Below are 11,803 nucleotides of genomic sequence, written 5' to 3' on the forward strand. Positions count from 1 at the left end.
TCAGGCGAATATTTGACGTCGAACCGGGAAAAGAGACCGATACGATTAAGATGTTAAAAATTTAAGTTATATTTTATTTTAAGCCGAGAAATTAAGTATTTTAAAATATTTTTATATTTTGGCATTTAAGTGCTAAAATTAATTTATTGAGTGAAATAAAGACGTTAAGCATTTTTTAGTTAGCAAGTTTCGAAAATAAGGAAATTCCATACGTCCACTCGAAAGAAAATGCTTTAATAATTATTTTTATAACTTAGTTAATTAAATTAAGTAGTATTTAATTAAAGGTAGAATTTAAAATTGTAGGACTCTTAATTTCAAAAATTGGAAGGCTAAATTAGTAATTTAATTTGTAAGGATTTAATTAGTAAATTTAATTAGTGTTTTAATTAAATTAAACACCTAGTCATTATCCTATTGAATTACTAGAAGGAGTGCTACCCTTTTTCATCTCAAACCCAAGCACACACCCACACAACACACACAAGCTTACACCAAAAGCATTCTCGGCCAAATTCTAATGCAAGAGTGGAGGATTTTTTTAATCTTCTTCTTGCAACCATCATCACCGAGACCTCACTCCATCATTCTGGAAGATTTTCGACCCTTCGAAGCAAGAAAAATGCAGCACATCATCCTCAGTTCGTCTTTCGTTCTCCCCGCATTTGTGTGTCAATATTTCGTAAATTTTAACGCAAAGGCATGTCTTAATCCTTTCTTTACGGATCGATCTTGTTATATTATGTATTTTGACGTGAATCATGCATGAAAATTTGTTTGTTATATGCAAAACGTCACGCGAAACTATTTGAAACCGTTTCTGAAAATTCTAGTGCATGACTCACGTTCTCCTCGCATTGGTTGTTCGTTTCTGTGCATGGGCTGGACTAGTGCTCTTAGCTAGGGCTTGGGACGTGTCTTAGGGTCCTAGGATGAGTCTTGTTATGATGGTTCAATATGGTCTTGCTGGTGCAGTTCAGTGCATGGGCTGTTTCAGGCTCGTGGCTATGGTTTGGGGCATGTCTTAGGGTCATAGGGTGAGCCTAGATGGCTGGTTCATGGGTTGGTTGGCTGGCTAGAAGGCTGGAACCAAAAACGTGCCAGCTGCCAGCTGTTCACAGATTGAGTCACGCGAGGGAGTTGTCACGGCTTTGTCTTGTTTAGGGGCTGGGTTGCGGGTCTGGGCTGGAAAGGGCTCAACCAGGGGCTTAATTTGTGTCTAAGGTTCGGGTCTAGGGCTTGGTTTGGATTCGGTTCACTTTGTTTTAGGCGTGAAGTCATTAGAAGCATATAAGTGTCATAGCGCACCAAAAGGGGGTTGTTTCTTGGATAAGCTGTTGTTCACGTTTATTTTGGGTCTTGGTCATAAATCGGGGCTGTTTTAGGGTCTTGGACAGTAGGTTAGGATGTTGGCTAAGCACGATTAGAGTCCCGAGTCGTTCGGTAGATCGTAAGCTATTTTATTTAATTCGGGAATAGTACGTGTCCGAGTGCATCTTCTGGGCTATGTTTGGTTAGTTAAATATTGAGGTTTTGGCAGCATGTCCAGGGCGTTCCATTGAAGTCCACGATGTTCGTAAATATGTATCACGTGCAAAATAATTATTTTTGAGCTATGCGATTTGTCTTGTGGCCGAATTATGTTACGGGTTTGAAAATCGGAGAACGTGTCCGGTCAACCTCTTCGGAGAAATTATGTTATGTTAGGAGTGTACATCCAGTCCAAGAGCTGTGGTGATCCCTGCCGGCCCAGTACTGTGGTTTGGTTTGATCAAAAGATTATGTGTATGGGCCACTTGCATTGAACAAAACTCTACGCAAAATTATTTACGTTTACGATTATGCATGACAAGTATGAAAATATGATTTTATGATTTTATGAAATTGTTTATTCAGGAAATTCGTGTTATACATATTTATGAGGGATTTTTATTATTAATTTAAAAATGAAAAAATATTTCAAATAAAATAAATTTCAAAATTACGTTAAAACATTATCGACAAGAACGAATGCTGTCTAGTTGGCATCGTCGTGGCTCATCATCCGCGCCTTGTAGGAGCGGCTACTCCTCCACTTCATCTCATCCGCATCTTGTAGGCACGGATGCGGTGCCACTTCATTTCATCCGTGCTTTGTAAGCACGGATGTTCCGCCACCTCACCCCCATCCATGCTGACAAAGCACGAATGCTCCATACTATCTAGGGGTGGGAAAAAATACCGAAATACCGAAAAATCGTACCGAAAAAAATACCGAACTTACCGAAAAAATCGGTATACCGAACATTTCGGTACGGTATCATACCGTACCAAAATTTTCGGTATCGGTATCGGTATGAAATATTTTTTTTTTCGGTATTTCGGTATATACCGAAATACCGAAAATAATTTTTTATTATTATTTTTTTTAAATTTAAGTTCGGTATACCGAAAAAATGTCGGTATACCGAAAACATACCGAAAACAATGTCGGTATACCGAAAATGTTTTCGGTATACCGACATTTTTTCGGTATACCGACAAAATTTTCGATGTCGATACGGTACCGGTATGAAATTTTTCCATACCGAAAATTCGGTATACCGAATGTGCGGGTATACCGAATTTTTCTATACTGATATTTTTGATACGGAATACGGTATCGTAGTTCGGTACAGTATACCGTATCGTACCCACCCTTAATACTATCCACACATGTGGCTTATCTCCTTCACCCATCTCCTTCTTCCTTCACTCTCCTTTCTCTCTCGCCTTCGAAAATTCTCCATTCCTCACTCTCTTTGACCGGCCATAATTTAATGATATGTTATAGAAAATTCACACCGATTTCAGATTTGAAAAGCATTCACAAAAAATTTGCAAAAACTCACAACTTGGTCGATCAATATTTTGCGTCGGATATGCGCCGATTCTCACTCCACCTGTGACAACCGCACAACTGTGAACCCTCATGCTTAGAGAGTCTTGAGCTCGTTTCTTGCCTTAGATCGAAGTTCGGAGACTTTTTTTAAGGTAAATTTTTTTGATTGATTCCGGTGAGATGTGGCTTCATTTTTGTTTGATTTGTTATTAGTTGATGTTGTGTTCGAAGCTTGTTTTTGTTTCTTAAATTTTCAGACGTGTCCAGCAACTTCCGGCGAGATTCCGACGAAATTCCAGCGATTAAGTTCGGTCGGTTGTTCTAAATTTCCACTTTCATTTTTTGATTTAAAGTAATTATCCCTTGATTATATGTTCATAATTAAATTATTTATGATTATAAAAAGTCATTAAATTAATGTTCATGTTATTTGTTTGAGATGATTATTCCAAAATTTTATTGTGGAATTATATTATTGGCAATTATTTGTTTGGTCACCTGGATTATCAAACTCTATTTTATTCAAACATACAAAGTTTCACAAATCTGCTTAATGCTGGTCCTCGGCATCTTGTCCATGATATGCGACCAGAGAAGAATGTTATTTCACATATCACTTTTCCAGGTTATTCAAATAAGCAAAATCCTGAATATGTTGGATTGCGTAGAGGGACGAGAAGACGCAATCCACCCGGTTGTGGAACCGAGAGTCATTTGTATCATTGTAAATCTGATGATAATTTTTCTACTTGATTGGAAATATATCATTTGTATTGTTGTACCATTTGCATCGTTTATATTTCATTATTTCTACAAGTTGTTTTAATAGATTGAGATATAGTACAATATATATAATTTATGATTTTAAAATGAATAATAGCTATATTATTAAAGTATACATAATAAACAACAATAACATTTATTCTAGTATCACTATAGTAGTACATAACAAGCATTCAACATAAATTAAATTTACATGTACTAGTAAAATATAAAATCTAAGCCACATGATACAAATTCCGAAGCACATGATATCATCATGTTATCATACTCATCTGATTCCAAAAAAAAAATGAAACAGTTAGTTTTTAATTAAAAAATAAAATAAGTCAAAATATATATGACAAATTAAAAGTGAAGGCCTACTTACTTACACCTTGTTTGTTGTTGTCTTCCTCTAACTATCGGTCTATTTATCTCATTTTTCGATCGAATTGTTCTGTCCCTACTTACCCTTCTTCCACGTCTAATCAGGTTATGGTGCAACTGGAACGTTGAAGGATCCCAGTATCGCTCATCTTGCAAGAGGTTGAAATCTACCATCGTACGTTGCTAAGTACTAAGAGATGTTATACCATGGCAGCACAAGTGTCGTGGGATATAACGAGTGCCACTTAGCGGTACAAATATCATGGGAACATGAGATGCCAAAAATCATCCATTTACCACATGAACAATCACTCGTTGATAACTTGACCATCTGCATATATTGGCCACAACTTGGTCTTCCTACAGTCGCAACCGAAGCAGTTTGTTCACGTACATCATATTTGGCAACACGATGTTCGCTAGATTTTCTCGCCCATTTCTTATACTTCCGACATGCATAATCTGACCACAACTGATTTTCCTGAATCATACGACCACCTCTTGTCACACGTTCAATGAAATATTGTACGCACCTCAGAAGTACCAAGTGTACTATTGCAGATATAGGAATTCTACGAGCATCTTTTAGCACAATATTTAAACACTCCAACATATTGGTTGTCATCACCCCACGACGCCAACCACCGTCATGAGCCATACTCCATTTTTCTTTCGCAATTCCGGCCAAATATTTGTGCGCCAAAATGTTTTTGTTCTTGATTGCCTCCATTGTTACTTCAAACTTACAAATTTGATTTTGTTTGACGCCTCCCAGCATAGATATTTCAAATGCACGTCTTTGAATTTAATATTAAAAATTGAACACACATATCTCAAACAAAAACGATGCACACCATAAGGAGGTTGAAAATAGAGTAGATCTTCAGTTGCTCGCACAATTCCCTAATGCCTATCAGAAATTAGACACATACCATTTTCACCACAAACGACATGTCATCCAAGATTATCCAATAATATGATGTTTCTTAATCCACAATAGCAAATGCTAGCGGTAGAACCTGATTGTTTGCATCCAGAGTGACAACGATCAACATTTTGTGCTTATATTTGGTATATAAGTATGTACCATCGACACTAATAAATTTTTCGACAATGCCGAAACCCATCAATACACGGCTTGAATGCCTCAGAAAACATAGTTCAGCGTCTTTATCATTTTAGTGTTGGATCTGAGATGCTTTCACCCCATAGCTGTTCCTGGATTATATTTGGACAGAGCACACATATATTTTGGAAGTAATTGAACATAGCTCTCCCATTTACCATAAGCAATTTTCACAACACGTTTCAAACTTCACCATGCCTTCATATACGATATTTGATATCCATATTTATCTTTCACATTTTCAATGATATACTTAATCTCGTACAAAGGATCACAACGAACAACTCCCAATAGCATTTGTGCCACCATATCACTGTTCAAGTTTTGATGACCTATACCAACATTGGTAGATATACATGAGTGAGTGTGGAGCCCTTAGCTCCTAATCGTTATTACAATGTAATCTGATTAGGGTTAATTAATTTCAACAAAAAACGAGTTTAAATTTTCTTTACAATGAGCCCAAAATATATTATTTGAATAATAAAAATAGTATTTTCATCTCACATCATAAAATATGCCCACACATAATCAAAACCAACTACATACAAACAAACTCATATATTCGGGACATGCCCCGGTATATAGATACATATATATATACTGGGAAACAAAACATAAAACCTTAGCTCAAACTGTGACTCCCTCCAGAAGCACCCTCTCCGGTCTCCTGATAACTTGGAGTACCTGTCATTGTCCACATACAAAGACAACAACAGCCCCCTCTAGGGTGAGCAAATCTCAGTCTGAAACAATCAAAATATATACCACAGATATCTAAACAATGATATGTGATATGCAATGCATGTATGTCGTGGAGGTATCAGGTCAAATGCCCGTCCACTGAGCATATATCAGAATCAATCAAATCGCTATCAAATCAATGCTCGAGCTGGCACACCGGCCTCAATCAGAGATACTCGTATGGTAACGTCGACAAAGTGCTATCAAATCCCAAATCTCAATCAATCAGCGGGGCCACTAATGACTATGCTTTAAGGGCCACATAATGCCAAACATAGCATCGTGTTCATAAACCCCAGAATCAAATCCAATCATATCAAGGTATCCAAGGATCATATCTCAACGTGTATGTCATGTATGCCACATCAACTCAACAAATAAGGCATATAGACATATATTCTCAATCAAATCAATCAAACATATATCATATGATACAGATACATGTCGTATGTTACTCGGTCGCAACATACATCAATTCTTCGTTGCAGTTGATGTAGCTTGAAGATATCAGTATAATAATCTATCTACATCAATAACATATTCATTTCAATTAATAAAATAATTCAAAATCAACAATATAAGTTTCAAATATCTTTTGAAACTTTGAAATTTCATATCAAATTGAAATCATAACATAATTCAATTTCAACTTCAAAACTTAGTTTCTTGTCGGTTATTCTACCTCATATATAATCAGAATTAATAACAACTGACAAATAATTATTCAATCTCAATCCAACGATTAATATTCCCTAATTATAATAAATTGGGAATAATCCAAATAACATCACTACAATCATATCTTCTTCGTGAAAATCATACACTATTCAACAATCTTCAATTTGTGTATGATTTAACAATTTATCGGATTTATTCCAAAAATCGACGAATTTCAAACGTCACCAAAACTATAAAATTTATACCTCAAATCGAAGACCTCGTGTCAACGATCCCAAAAATAAAGTCGGTTCGTCGATTGGATAAACTGATAAATCGCAAGATCAAAAATAAAAAATCGAAAACCTTATTATTTCTTCTCTCGCCTTTCTCGATCACTGTTTAATAATAATATAATATAATATATAATATTTAACATTTTAACATCGGCATATCCCTTTGGACCAGTCAAATGATCAAATTTTTCAAAACTCAAAACATGAAACTTCTATATCTTTGAGTTTTCTACGTTATATCCAAATATCAAATCATTTAGACTAATATTCAGACAATTATGCTAAAAATCATAACATAATTACCATTTTGTCCTTAAAATTAATTCATTAATTTTCAACTTATTTACAAAAATATCATCAAAATAAATTGAATATTTTTCAACTTATTTACAACAATGTCATTAACACTATTTTAAAAGTTATTAGACTATTGTTTATTCTCGGGGTCTCACAGTGAGGCTCGCCATATTTTGTTATTTTCCAATAACCAGTTTTGGACTTTAAAAAAGCTCGTAGGCTCCATCGACAAATGACCGTAGAAGAATGATTTCTGCAATGTAATTTCCATAAATTGTGTGTGCTATCCAAAAATTTTATTGAAAAATGATGGCATTTCAGAAGTGTTGAAAAAAATGGTATGGTTTGCCTCTGTAACGTCTTACGAGGTGGTTGACGAGATGATGTCCCCTCATCAGGATTTGAATGTGTATTCACATCTTCATCATCATTCACTTCTTCTTCTTCAGACTCGCTATATGACTTGCCGGGTTCAGTATCACTCCTAGAAATATCATCATTAGTGGCCAGATCAGGGCAACGAGCCCTCGTATCTAATGTCGTATTCGGCCAATATGGAGCGTGATTTTGTTCTGACGAGCCAGTGATATATTGATCTCACGACCCACTTACATTATCAAAATTTATATTGATGAGTCCTTCAGTGACCTGTGGAACATAAGATTCTAGATTCTGAAAACCACAATATGTAGAAGTATCAGGTTGGTTATTGAACTTTCAATCGGATATATGTGGAACATAGGATTCAGATTCATCAAAACCAACACGATGATCAATTGAATTTGCTTCCATGTATACATGCAACATATGCATATTGTCACATTGCATTATAAACTCTAAAGCATCATCATCACCGAGATTAACTTGAATTTCATGCCAAGATGATCTCTCCATGAATGAATATTTGGTTGACAACTTTAGAGTAAAATGCATTGGATCAATTCCTAAGATTTTATGCACAACTTAAACCAACTCCAACAAATTAATATAACGTAATACTCGTATCAGTCTAATACATGGAACACTATATTCGACCGATCCATTATCGATAACTACATGACCACCAAAATATAAGAGTACATTGATATTAGACATTTTGCCGAAGAAATTTTGGGAGAATATTTAAGCAGAATACTCTAAAAAAATATCTTTTAGAAAACAAAATTTAGAACTCATTGAAAAATCATTAACGTTCACAATGTTTTTATAGATTTTAATATGTGTCTATAAAATTAATAATATATTGTGTAATGTTCAAAATGAAAAATTATTCAATTATATCCTACGCGTGATTGATCCGACATATTTCAGAAATCACATGAAAAATTTGACAAACGTTTCAATTATTCAAGAAAAATAAAAAAATAATTAATTATCACAGACTTCCATATCCAGTTTGTGTAATTATTGAACAGAAACGAACAAATTTGTGGAATTATTGAACGGAAACGAACAAAATAATTAATTGACATGGCAGAGCATCCATGCTTACGAAACACAGATTTGGTGAGTTGGCGGAGCATCCATATTTTGTAAGCACGAATCGGATGAGTTGTACAATATCTGCGCCTTGTGTGCCACAACACTGCCACGTACTCAGCGACCGTTGTTTTCGATAACTTTTCTAACGCATTTTCGAATTCTAATTTATTTTGAAGTATTTTTTAATTTTAATTTTTAAATTAATAATAAAAAAACCCCATTTATGATTATTGTATTTATGTACAAGCTAAGTTTAAATTCATAGATTTTTATTAAGTATTACTCGTTATTTACGGTTTATGCATGCTGAGTCATTAGACTCACTAGATTTGATCGATGTAGATGACGTAGTTGAGGAGACGGGAGGCGGTTATCAGAGTGAGCGGGCTCGAACTAACGGCAGTGCAAACTCGAGGACCTTGTAGGTCACGAGTTTTATTATGCACATTTTGAAAATTATTTATCTACTTTTATTGCAATGGTTTTGGTGACTAATAAGTTGAGATTTTTATTAGACTTTTTCAAATTATGGCAGATGTTTTTTAATTAAGGATTTTATAGTATTGGTATTTAAATAATGGAGTTTTAATAATAAATTTTATTTTAGTACAACTGGTGACCGTGATTTATTTTACTAGTTATATTTATAACAAATTATTTAATAGAAAATTTCAAATTTTTCTGCAAATATTAATGTACTAGTATTTTAAGACACGATTCGTCACATAAACCGACCCGAATCTGAAACAATCCAAAAACTCTATATCTGAACACAAACCAACTCTATTAACCCGACCAATCCGTAAACCCGATTTGATTTTTTCATTATAAATAATAAGAAAAATTATAAGAATTCAAAACATATAATCATAATAAAAATATTTCACAAAATAAAAATTAAACTGTTTAAGAATTTTAAATTTGTGATATTAATATACAATAAAATATAATCAAACATAAAAAAATAATTTAATCATTTCAAGATCCACTTCTCGATCTTTTTACAATTTTTTGTCTCGTAAAACCTTGAAACAATATATGAAATAAAAATTAAATACAATTGAAAGTTTTTTATATACCTTAGTATACAAATTTTAACTAAATTACTTTTCAATGTATGTATAAATAGCAACACTATAATTATCAATAATTTATGGTAGCATTATATGATTTTTTGGATCAGATTTAGATTTCGAATCCAACCCGAAATGATCCAAACTTGAAAACCTACAACCCCAACTTGAAATTTTTTGGGTCAACTTAGGTCAGGTTCGTTTTTGTCACCTTACTAATTAATGTCTTCTATCCAAGAGAACCAATATGACATATCTATCAACAATAAAGAAACAATGTCTTTTTATCTCAATATTATAATTTTTTTTAGTTGGAGACGAAATTTGTAATAATTGAATCTTAACTCAGAAACTCGTTCCAAATTTAGAATCTTAATAGCAAATGAACTATAAACTATCGGTTTAATCTTGGAAATTTGAGTATAAAAAATACTTTTCGGTTATCTTCACGATATAATTTTTTTTTATTAAACACTAGAAAAATAATATGTGAATATATTAATCATCTTTATATGCGTAAGTGGGATATTGTAATTAAGGGTGATATATTGTACCGTATCGAAATATACATACCGTACCGAAAATTACGGTATTAAAAATATTATACCGATTATACAGAAATGTTGCATTACACCGAGATTTCGGAACCAGTATATATTGTTTCATTCCGAAAAATATTATACAATTTTTAAAAATTTACTTTATTATTTAAAAATATTATATAATTTTTTAATTTATATATATTATTTCGATATATCGATATATATAAAAAAATTTCAAATTTTTCAATATTACCGTACAATATGTATAAAAAATTGTAACATGGACATACCGAAAATTGATATTTTTGCCACCAAGTTTAATTGATATGATAAAGGATGCAGTTTTGGTAATCATTTTGTATCAGAGATTTCCATAAAATATATATATATATATATATATATATTTGACTGTTATAATAAGATATATAACTCACGTTACGTATTGTCGGCAAAGAAATGAATGACAATACAAGAAATGTATTAATCATAATAGATTCAAATTTGACAAATGGAACATTCAGATGGGAAAACACGTTTTCATATGCGGATAAGTCCTTTGACTATAACATTGTTGATGCTCGCTACAAAGCAATTCTTTATGCTGGCATCAACATTAGTGGTATCAATGGTGAAGTTATGCCTGCCGAGGTATAAACATTACAACATATTACATAAACCACCCTATCCCTATATTTAGTACCTCATAAAGTTTATCCATTCTTTTTTCCTCCATTGCTCGGTGGGAATTGCTATTAGAATTTCTGCTAGGTGACCAAATATGGGTCGCTCGTTACATTCTTGAGGTATTTAAGCTTTGTTAAAAATACTACAATTTTAATTCATTTCCAGAACGATGCTCATACTCATCCTACATTTTAGTACAAATCTTGATGTCAGCATTCTTCCTATCTCAACAGAGAATTATACAGTTTTGACCTCTGTAATATGCATTACGTGTTCTTTTATGGTCATTTTCACGGCATTATCAGCGGCGGAGAGTCGAAGATAGTGGAGAAGCTGCCCTCCTCTTTGTTTGAACATGTAATACTATACTTTTTCATTGTGATAGGGAGACTGGAATGGAGCTGGTGTGGTGCCCACACGAATTATAGGTCCGAATGCACAATCCATTTAGACTATAGTGTTCGGTTTCATTAACTCCTTCCACCAACACTAACCACTAGGGGTGGGAAAAAATACCGAAATACCGTACCGAAAAAATACCGAACTTACCGAAAAAATCGGTATACCGAAAATTTCGGTATCGATATCGGTACATAATTTTTTTTTTCGGTATTTCGATATATACCGAAATACCGAAAATAATTTTTTATTATTATTTTTTTTAAATTTAAGTTCGGTATACCGAAAACATTTCGGTATACCGAAAACATTTCGGTATACCGACAATTTTTTCGGTATTACGACAAAATTTTCGGTGTCGATACGGTACCGCTATGAACTTTTTTTATACCGAAAATTCGGTATACCGAATGTGCGGTATACTGAATTTCCGGTATCGATATAGAAAAATTTCATACCGATATTTTCGGTATGGTATACGGTACCGTAGTTCG

At 33.5% G+C, this 11,803-nt stretch overlaps 1 long non-coding RNA gene across 1 annotated transcript; it reads left to right on the plus strand.

The window, feature by feature from the left end:
- Nucleotides 1-2,687: 2,687 nt before the first annotated feature.
- Nucleotides 2,688-3,644, plus strand: LOC142549406 (uncharacterized). Its single transcript, XR_012821205.1, has 2 exons — nt 2,688-3,012; nt 3,118-3,644. It is a non-coding gene; the product is annotated as an uncharacterized LOC142549406 (long non-coding RNA).
- Nucleotides 3,645-11,803: the final 8,159 nt, after the last annotated feature.

Source organism: Primulina tabacum, chromosome 6, assembly GCF_025594145.1.
Source record: "Primulina tabacum isolate GXHZ01 chromosome 6, ASM2559414v2, whole genome shotgun sequence".
In the NCBI taxonomy this organism is placed as follows: Eukaryota; Viridiplantae; Streptophyta; class Magnoliopsida; order Lamiales; family Gesneriaceae; genus Primulina; species Primulina tabacum.